Source organism: Sinocyclocheilus rhinocerous, unplaced genomic scaffold, assembly GCF_001515625.1.
Source record: "Sinocyclocheilus rhinocerous isolate Xijiao unplaced genomic scaffold, SAMN03320098_v1.1 scaffold1183, whole genome shotgun sequence".
In the NCBI taxonomy this organism is placed as follows: domain Eukaryota; kingdom Metazoa; phylum Chordata; class Actinopteri; order Cypriniformes; family Cyprinidae; genus Sinocyclocheilus; species Sinocyclocheilus rhinocerous.
Window position 1 is genome coordinate 264,618 of NW_015625028.1, and position 11,351 is coordinate 275,968.

General features: G+C 37.0%; 1 protein-coding gene across 1 annotated transcript in view; it reads right to left on the bottom strand.

The window, feature by feature from the left end:
- The window catches only part of gal3st3 (galactose-3-O-sulfotransferase 3), a 24,221-nt gene extending 18,573 nt beyond the window's left edge, over nt 1-5,648 (bottom strand). The window contains exon 1 of the mRNA XM_016562549.1: nt 5,618-5,648. The gene's annotated coding sequence lies outside the window, so the exon portion shown is untranslated. The remainder of the gene's footprint in view (nt 1-5,617) is intronic.
- Between the last annotated feature and the right edge of the window lie 5,703 nt (nt 5,649-11,351).

Genomic DNA, 11,351 nt, shown 5'->3' on the forward strand with positions numbered 1-11,351 from the left:
AATATGGGGTGCTGTGTGTACATTAATGAGGAAAAAAAATTAACTTAAATGATTTTAGCAAATGGCTGCAATATAACAAAGAGTGAAAAATTTAAGGGGGTCTGAATACTTTCCGTACCCACTGTATATATATTTAAAAAATAATAATAATTTTATAATAATTAATAAAAAACTAATTTGAGAAAATAAATCCAACTCACTATAAATTAACCATCAAACATAGTATGTTAGAAATCCAATGCATGAAAGCATTTGTACACAAAATTGGATTAAATTACATTAATAATAATAATAATAATTATTATAATTATTAATTTTATTATTATTACACTAAATAATGTAAGATTTAAAATTATATGTTTTACATTATTTTAAAAATACAGTATTTTAAAAATAAATTAATATAATAATAATGAATACAAATCTAATTTTTGAGATAATATATCTGACACCCTATAAATTAAACATCAAACATAGTAAAGTCATGCTAGAACTCCTATGCATGACAGCCGGAAAAAGCCCTGGCTGAAAACCAGCTCCATTTTCCTGACACTAAAACCAACAGCTCAGCCTCCGATGTTTTCATACGAGCACATTTGAAGTTTCTGAGAAAACAAGGAGAGACTGTAGAGATTCCCTTCTCCATTCACAGAGATGACAGGATGAAAAACGCTGCTTTGAAACACAATATCACCAAGACCACAAAAGCGGCTAATTTCAGTCCGCTGTAACACTGAGGTCAACGTGGAGCCGTTTGATACGACAACTGAAGTTTGTAGGGATGCACCGAATGTTCGGCAACCAAAATTATTCGGCCGAAAATAGCAAAAAAAATCTCTTTCGGTGTTTGGCCAAATAATATGTACCGAACAATGATTAACGCGATCAAATAGAAGCACGCACTAATGCAGCAAACATGTCGGCAGTGTGAAAGTATTTAAAACTATCAGAGAAAGACGTTTTTTTTGCATGCAAGCAAAAAAACACACACTTTCCCGATTTCACTTTTCTCCAGAGCAGTGGAGAAGCCACTGGTAAATATTTAATCACAGACGATCTAATCAGATTCCCACTTTAAATGCCGACACATACCACCACAGCAGAAACACAAGAGCGGACGAGCAACCAGACGCGCCATATAATAGACCGTCTCCGCATCTCGCCTTACCTTCTCAAGAGCCCACAATACATGCAAGAATAATCAGGAGCAACGCAGCTTTGATATCACATCGACTGGCATCACTGCAATTTATGATTATTATTGGCCTGATGTTTATTAAGTCATAACAATCACAATCAATCCTGTAAATGTCATATTAGAAAGTCGCTGTACTTTGCCCCGTCAGACTAGATTAGCACCAATTGAAGAGTCTATTAATAATGGAAAGGAATCATGTAATTGATCTCAGCCGAACACACATTCTCCTATTGACTTTCAGGGAGAGTGGCGATCAGACTCTCACAACAAAGCTCTTTCGAGATCTATTACTATAGTAATGCGATATTCAAGCACCAAGATTGTAATTACGTTTAGTCTAATCAAGTCAAACAGCAACATCAAAGCAATTTGGTACATTTAAATTTTCATACACCAGCATTGAAAAAACTAAATGGCATAGAAACAATTTTTCATTTATAAGTTGCTAGTAAAATGCACAATTACAAAGAAATGGCAAGTAACACATTGCCAACACATGCTCAATCTATTTTGGGAAGGGTTGTTTATATGGAGGCAAAAACTGGTCAAAATAAATTGAAATCTGCATAATTTCATTCACCAACCAAAATGTAGACTAGCCGTTTATTCACCGGAGTTTCGTCCATCCAAGATGTAGATGAGTCTGTTTCTTCACAGGAACAGATTTGGAGAGTTTTAGCATTTCATCACTTGCTCACCAATTCAGTGAATGGGTGCCGTCAGAATGAGAGTCCAAACAGCTGACATTTCTGCTACATTTCTCCAAATCTGTTCTGATGAAGAAACAAACTCCTCTGCATCTCGGATGTTCTGAGAGCGGTTCAGACTCGTGTTCATCTAACATGCACAAGGATCTGGGCTGGTAAACTAAGTCTGCTAAAAGTCACTGGGATTACGATCCGGCTCAGGCAAGACCTCTGGAGACCACACTGTAAAAAATGAATTTAACGGTAAAAGACTGTAAAAATGCTACAGTAAAAACCTGTTAAATGGTTAACGGTAAATTCCCCTACTATATACGGTGAAAAACTGTATTGGACATTACATGTATTGGACATTAATTTTACGGTAGTATACCGTTTTTGGAAGTGGAAAATACCGTATAATTTACAGTGAATAACCGTAAATTGACATTCCCAGAATTCCCTGCGTTACATTTCAAATTTGATGTTTTTTTTGTTGAAATAACTATGTTTCTTCTTCGTTTTTTCTTATCAGTTTTGTATATTAGGGTTGTGTGTTACACCTAATGTTGTTAAATTAATGTTTATTGCATTATTTCAGTTTCATGTGTGTTACCATGATGGTGTTTGGTGTTTGTGTGAATGACACTGTGCACCTTCTATATATGTTATTATTTAAAAGCTGCTTGTGATGGGCTTTGGTTCATCATGTGACTTTCTCATCACCACCTGCATTTGGTGGTTATCAGTGTATTACAAAGGTACAAAACAGATTTCAGTACTTCAATAGGTTGGTATATTAACATTATATCAGTTAATGAAATTACGGTATTTAACTGTAAATTTAAGTTAAAAACGTAAAACCTAAAACGTTGCTACCGTATTTTTTACAGTAAAATTCCGGCAACCACAGCTGGCGGTTTTTTACCGTAAATTTTACGGATTTTTTTTACAGTGCAGGATACTCTAGTGCCGTGTCACTGTCCGTTGTGTATTGAGTGCTGGATTCAAATCATAAGTTAACCACTTAGCATTCCTGTAAAATTTGCTTAGAACACCTAAAAAAGGCTTACCCAAAGGAAATTGTATGCTGTTCTTGAATCATTTGGAGTATATGCATGGTTTTGGTCTCTTTTGAAAGGTGACACTCTGAGGCTTGTTCCTAAACAGAACAAACCGCACAATCACTGTAAATCTTACCGGTAAAACTGAGTAATAGAACTTTGAACGCACTGAAAAAGGGATCTTCTGCCTACATTTTTTTGTAAACAGATGCCTGCAGATGACTATAGCTGGGAGCTATTGGATCACAGCATGAAGCCATGTTGGCGGTCTGACAAAGACACTGAATGCACCTGATGTGCATTCATAAGATTCTCAGCTATCCAAAAATATGCATTTCATGTTTAGGTTTTTTTTAATTATTTTTTTTAAGTTGTTGTATGTGACAAAGTTAACCCTCAAAAACATGCAGTGTACCGCGGGCAATACAGTGGAATGCTTACAGGTTAAATCAACTCTTTCTTTCCTGGTTAGTAGGGATGTAACGATTAACCGTGAACCGGTTGAAAATCGATTCAAATACGTGATGATTCAAATCGGTTGAGATGCCAAATAAATCGCGATTCATTGGAGTAGGAGTTTATATGAATGTATCTCTGAGGGGAACTGACTATCTTTAGAAACGTTTACGTGGTATTTTCTTTTCATCTTGCCTCTGAACAATGCACATTAAAGTAGTGTTCATAAGCGCAGAGCTGCTTTGTTTACAGCGGTAAGCCAGAAAACACTGTATCATTGCTGTTCATAAGCGCCATCTGCTGTCAGAGAGTGAATCTGCATCTCATTCAGCTCGTCTGCGGTTTCCTTCAGATGTTTCTATGTAATATAGTTTCACAAACCTAAAGTCAGACCATTCTGCTTTTGCTTCAAATTTCAAAATTATACAGTCTAATTTAGATTCAAAACTACTCATGCATGAAAGATTGTTGTTAATTCGCTGCTTGCTGGAAGCTAAATGTGTAATTGCATGTTTTTGGAAAAAAGAAGAAAGTCGTCTCAATGGTAAAGGGGGATGACCTCATGCCTTGCCTTAGAAAAAATTACCTATTTTTTGAAAAACAAACTTGATGTATTCTGGTCCATCTGGAAAGTGTTCTATGACTTTTTGGAGAGTCTAGATGGTGACTCTTTTGAGGAATTGATGGACATTATATAGACAAGTATGTTGTATGTTTTATTCATTTATTTTTGTTTGCTTGTTCTTTGTTTATTATTATTATTTTGTTGTTGTTAAGGGTATCGAGTTCTCTTTGTATTCATTAATGTATTATTATTATTAATTTTTTATTTTCCTTTCATTTATTCAGTTATAATGAAAATTGGAACTATTGTTTTAACCTGTGTGACAATATTTGACAAATACAATTTTTTTCAAAAAAAAAAAAAAAATTTACTCATGCTGCATGTATGCTGCATCTTTGTTTGGATCATGATTAAAATGCAGTAGCTGCCTCTAATTTTAAATGGAAAGATCACAGACAAAGCCTTAGTTTGTTCATATTAAGAAATTTATTTTATTTGTGTAACTTGTTTGATTTGGGGTTTGTTTAAAAATTTCAATTTAGTTTTGTTGTATTTTAATTTCACAAAGAAACGCGCATCAATAGCCTAATAAAACGACAACTTTTCATTTACTGTATAATGTCAAAAAATTGTGAGAAAATCGAATCGTGAAATCAAAATCGACTTGTGAGTTGAGTGAATCGTTACATCCCTACTGGTTAGATAAGATTCTTAATAACTCTCTCTCTCTCTCTCTCTCTCTCTATATATATATACTATTATTTCAGATTTTATATCATTTTATTATTACCTCTTTTATTTAATCATTTTATTATTACCTCTTTGTATTTCCTACATTTGTTCTGGTGCTAAAAATAATTAATCATGTTCTGTAGGGGGAAATATAGGAACAGCAGGACAAACAGACAAAGATGAATAGCATGAAGCAGACCAGATCAGCTCCTGCCACACAAGCCTGATGTGCTCAAGACTGATTATTCATTGCCATCTGAATTGCATATCACACAGTGACACGTCCGTCTCACACTTGACAGGATTGTTTTAATGTTAACTGAAAAGTTGCTTGTTAAAAGCATTCGAGGACAGCATAGCTTTCCATTTTTCATTTTCAACAAAACTGAACTCTTGTAAAGCATTACACCAAATAAGCCTACCACTGGATCACTGACTCATAATAACAGCTTTAAATAAGCATTTCAATACTTTTTGAACACAAACTTCTACACCAAACTGCACAAGCCTTTTTAAGATATTTCAATGCTAAATTAACATTTTTAGGCACATTTCATGCTAAAACTGGAACAAACATCATTATCGTCATTCAAATCAACTAGCTGATGAAACCGGCTGGCCAAACACATCCTCACAGGGGAATCTGTCACTTAAAACCTGATTTACAGCATGCAGATCAATGAGATCAATATGCATAAATCAGCTGTTCATCACTGTAACTCAGAAAGATGAATGAGGGGACGCCGATGCGACGCGTTTACGCGTTTGCTTTCTGCTGCAAACGCACCAGGCGTGAGAACAGAGCAATGTAAATGCATCATAAATATAATATTAGGCTGTGATAGGAGACATGTGTGCTGTCAATCCAGACCACTGACGGTGATAAAGCAATACGGCAGCCGGTTGTATTCTCACCCACCTTTGTCATCTCACGCTCTCGCGACTGATGGATGGATGGATGCGGTCTGTGATCCGCACAGTGAAACCACGAGTCCGAAGCGCTTCAGATTCGCTCGTGCGCGGTTATTTGCGCTCCGAATCGAAGGATGTGAAGCGCACGAGACGCTGAGGTGCTCGGTAGGTCATCTCAGCATTGATATCGGCGCGTCGGTTGCTGCTGTCTGTCATCAGCGTTTCACCGCGCGCCGCCTCTCTCGAGCGCCTGAGTATTCACGACGCACGCGCGAGGAAGATGCGGAGAGCCGAGAAGGGTCTGCAATTAAAGGGATACTCCACCCCAAAATGAAAATGTTGTCATTAATCTCTTACCCCCATGTCGTTCCAAACCCGTAAAAGCTTCGTTCGTCTTCGGAACACAATTTAAGATATTTTGGATGAAAACCGGGAAGCTTGTGACTGTCCCATTGACTGCCAAGTAACTTACACTGTCTAGGTCCAGAAAAGTATGAAAGACATCGTCAGAATAGTCCATCTGCCATCAGTGGTTCAACCGTAACGTTATGAAGCGACTACTTTTTGTACGCAAAGAAAACAAAAATAACGACTTTATTCAACAATTTGTCTCCTCTGTGTCTCTCCGCATCACCGTAGCGCTATTTTGGAGAATAACCGCTGAACGCAAGCAGCGTACGCTCTTCTGTGTTAGAAGTGTTTTTCAGTTCGGTTTGAATATCGTTACACCCCTAATATGTATGTATGCTTGTACCAAGAGCTCCTAAAAACACAACAAATTCATTGTGTGTTTGCACACACACATGGCGAATAAAGCTAATTCTGATTCTGTTTCTGAGGCAAATTTACCATCAGTCAGAGCGGCGACACATTCCCGGTTTTTAAGAAATAGCTTGCCCCCGCTAAAATGTACATTTTACCATCTGTTACTCATTCTCATGTTGTTGTGGAGCCCATATTATTTTATTTTTGTTTGTGAATACAAACATAAATGTTTGATAAGCTCCTGGACAGTGATTTTAAAAGCCAAGCTCCGAAATGGCATATATCTTGCGTTATATTCAAAGTCGTCTAAATCATTATCCAATAGTTTTGTGTGATGAACAGAGAAAATGAAATCCATCTGTTACTCACCCTTATGTCGTTCCAAATGGCACAATTATTTCGATGTTTTTCATCTACATAGTAATCAGTGTGTCACTAACCTGCCATACAAAAAATAGTAAATTTCTCTGTGAAAGAGCACGTCAGAAAAAAAACCATTATGTCATTAAAAGATAATAGCCTTTTGTTAATTTTTAACTGCAGTAAAAGTTGTTTGATGCCAGTCAATTTATTTTATTTTTTTTATTATTTAAAAGGCCATTCACATTTTACACTCATTCCAGCAGGGAAAAAAAACACCTCATACCAGTGGTGGTTACGCTGGTTTTTAAAACATTTTAAAACGGTTGTTTTGTTGCTAATAACCTTTTGAAGCATGGGTCACCACTAAGACAAGGTGGTCTACTAGTTCTATCCAGCCTGCTAACCAAACTGACCTCAGCCCCACCAGCTAGAAATCCATCTGGACCAGCCTACTGACTATGTCAAACTGGTTTCAGCTGGATTTTCCAGGGCAGACTATCATTCTTATATTCATATTCATATACAGTGGGTACGGAAAGTATTCAGACCCCCTTAAATTTTTCACTCTTTGTTATATTGCAGCCATTTGCTAAAATCATTTAAGTTAATTTTTTTTCCTCATTAATGTACACACAGCACCCCATATTGACAGAAAAACACAGAATTGTTGACATTTTTGCAGATTTATTAAAAAAGAAAAACTGAAATATCACATGGTCCTAAGTATTCAGACCCTTTACTCAGTAGTTAGTAGACGCACCCTTCTTTTTAGGTCTCTCCAGAGATGCTCAATTGGGTTTAAGTCAGGGCTCTGGCTGGGCCATTCAAGAACAGTCACAGAGTTGTTGTGAAGCCACTCCTTCGTTATTTTAGCTGTGTGCTTAGGGTCATTGTCTTGTTGGAAGGTAAATCACTCACTGCTCTTGGCTGAATTACTTTGTAGTTTTAACAAGAATTAATCCACAGTCAAACCAACAATTATTCTGACACCAGATATAATTTTTGATATTTTTTTTACTAGTGGGTGCAGGACACTATAGTTCATTTATGTAAGTGAGTGTAGCAAAATAAAGTAAACTGTGACATATTATACCCAAAACTTCTTCATACAGTGGCCTACCAGTAAAATTGCTAAAAAATTTGAGACCAAAAATTATTCAGACACTTTGACCTGACCATGTTTTGCTTAAGTGTTTTTTCTTTAATTGCTATTGCGACCTTTTTACACCACAGACTGAACAAAATTAACATTGCTTGGTAATTGGTCAACAAAGTATTGATAGTTGTGTAAATATTGAGTTGTCTGAATTTTTGGTTGATTGTAATCCATTACATACCTTTCTATCAAAGTTATCTGACATTATCTATTTTACATTTGATTATTCGGTGGCACCTACAAACTTAAAAAAGCTTAAACATTGTGTAAATAGCACAAATAAATAAATAGAATGAACATACAAATTAAACAATTTCAAACAGGGCCCACTGGTACAACCTGCACTGGGGCCCCGCAAACCCCAGCTACGGCCCTGTTGCTAAGGTATGTGTTTTAATATGTGTTTTAGCATGTTACTATGTGTGTGTGTGTGTGTGTGTGTGTGTTTAGCTCATTTTCTTTCTATTTTATTGTCAGAATCCTCTCCTCTCTTATGGTTTCAGCTGTATTTCTTATCCTCCTCCTACTGCTCATTTTCTCTCCCTCTATTTCTGTGCATTTGTCCTTGTGGGATCAAGTATCTCAGCACACACAGAGCACTGTTAACAACAATGAGAGCTGGGTGAGACTCTGTGTGTGTGTGTGTGTGTGTGTGTGTGTGTTTAAGTGCGGGGTGTCAGAAGAAAAGGTCTTGTGTATGAGTGCTGGGTGAGAATCAAGGTGAACAGTGAGACTGGAAACTAGTTAAAGACGAACAGGAGATGTTTCAGACCTACCTTTGCCCAAAGAACGCGTGTGAACCTCCAAGAAACTCACAAGCGATCAGACAGGTGCGCAAGTCATTTGAATGAATCGGTGTCTCTGTCTCGTTTCAGACTCCACCCATCCACATCTGCCACTGCTTCTCACAGGATTTACTGAATAAACTGTGGGAAAATGGTTTAATTCAATATTATACGGCTCCCAAAACACTTTATTGTGATTGTCTAATGACACCATTTTGGGATTAAACTGAGTGAGACAAAGAAAAAAAACAGTCTCTGGCTTTAATCCAGAATTGATGCATGCTGAGCGTACATTAAAGTTGGCATGACATTAAAATTCACTCTTTTTCAAAATACCCTCTGTAAAAACCTTTAACTCTGTAATATGTATGGTATTCCAAATGTATTGTGCAAGATTCTGGATGTGCATCTTGTTTCCTTTCCTCAAGGAAATGATGCAAGGATGAGATTTGAGGACGGAGAGATCAAAACAAGACATATTTATGAAAAAGCATATCCTTATTTCATGCATTTTGCGCTGGCTGTATCATGCACATTTCGGCTAAAGCAGTAGATCATCTGGGTATGATGCATGAATGCAGCCACACTCCTGCATTATGCAGCGTAATATCAATCCACCTTCACTGTCACAGCACGGTTTGTACCAGACACACTCGCTCGCATACAGTGCAGCTTAGCTTTCCCATTGCATCAATAAAATGTTTACGTCGCTCCCAAATGAGATGGACTGGAGATGAAAAAGGAAATCTAGATTAAGACCAGCAGCCAATCTTCATAATGAAGGCCAGCCTGATGTCAGCCACAACTCACATTCAGCCTGGGCCATTCAAACCATCTTATCTATGAAAACACCCCACACATCATCCACTTCAGATCAGCCGGAAATAATCCTCTCAACTCAGGTTGATTTCAGCAATGGGTCTTGAAGTACCATAAAGCTATAGTGAATGGATTGGGGGCTCTTTGACACAATGGAGCAGTTCATGATCGCTATTGAGTCGGGACAGGATTTCGCTCTGCTGATAAAGAAAATTATTTTATTAACTCTGACCTTGTTTTTACTGACCTTTCTCTATGAGGATCCTCCCGATTTATCATCATCATCATCATCAAACTTTATTACAGACTCAAGGTCCAATTTTTGTTTTATCCAGTTGTATTTACTCAGTGCAACTTATAACATCCAAGTGAAAGATATAACACCAACACGTCAGAAAAATAAATAAATTAAAAACCAGGGGGTGATTCTTTTCTCACTGTATAAGACCATATGCAAGAACTAACACACACACACACACACACATAATAATTAGACCATTGAATGAGACGGACTTTGATATATGTTTATCTACCGAATACAGCACATCAAGATTCAGTTTCAGCCCATCATTAGTATATAACCTCATTAACAATCATCAGAGCATGCTGGTAGTGCATGGGTCAGATAAAGGTGTTCAAGGATTAAGCGTAATAAATAATACACCTCTTTTCTGAGGTACCAAACAGAAAACAGTTGGGCTGGAAAAACAGAAATGGGAGTGCACACGCACCTGTGAGGTCACCGACATATAGCCAGGGCTCATGAATATTATTTGGTTGTACAAACTCATTTAAATAAATAAATAATCTATGTAATGTATTGCAAATGGAGTTCAAATCTCTATTAGGCCAACAGTAGGCTATGCTAATTTCCTAGTCAAAGCTGTTAACAAATAAAAATGCGCTTAAGTTACTGCGAGTCATGCATGTGAATCGCATTATTACGAACAAATGACAAATTATGTTAAAGACAAAGAGAAAGAAAAAACTTTCAGAGCTTTATCAACAATATTCACTGCTTAAATCCCTGAAATGATGAGATGAACCCCTGGCCTTCATCTACTGTAAATTCATCCTAAAGCTCCCCCTACTGGGGGCAACAGAGATGAACACACAATCCACGGCAGACAACACACAAACGACACGCACAGAAAGAGCCGATTGAGACTTTTTATTCTGGGTTTCTCGGTTTAACTTTTAATACTCTTGTGTTTGAAAGCGAATGAGGATCATGGAGAACCATACAGAGAGGTGATCACAATGAGGCGATCTGAAAGGTCAGTGAAATAGCCTACTTTTACCCAGAAATCACATCATGATGGATAATAATCAACAAACAACATCTGTAACCAACTAGACCATATCGTTAAATAACGTCAAGGCCTGCCTGAGGATGAAGGTATCACCCTTACAAAAATCAACCATGGTTTTACTACAAATAAAACCAAAAAACAGGGTTACTTAAACCATGGGAACCACAAATTAACCATGGTTTTGCTACACTAACCATAGTTTAACCATGTATTTGTAGTAAAACTGTGGTTATACAAATGGTAATCAATACGCCAAAAAACCATGGTTACTACACTTTTACTGTAGTAAAACCGTGTTAATTTTCATAAGGGCAGAACCTTCTGCCTCCTTCCAAAACTTCCAGAACATTCATAAACTTATTCTCTTTAAAAGAACCAGATACCTCGATCTCTTTACGACACTACTCTCAAAGGAATAGTTCCCCTAAAATAAAAATTGTCATCGTTTACTCGCGTTCAAAAGTCTTAATAATCGTTCTACGAGGAAGTTCCCGCCACAACTATAACGATAACTTTTTCAGAACGATGGGTTTTTTTTTT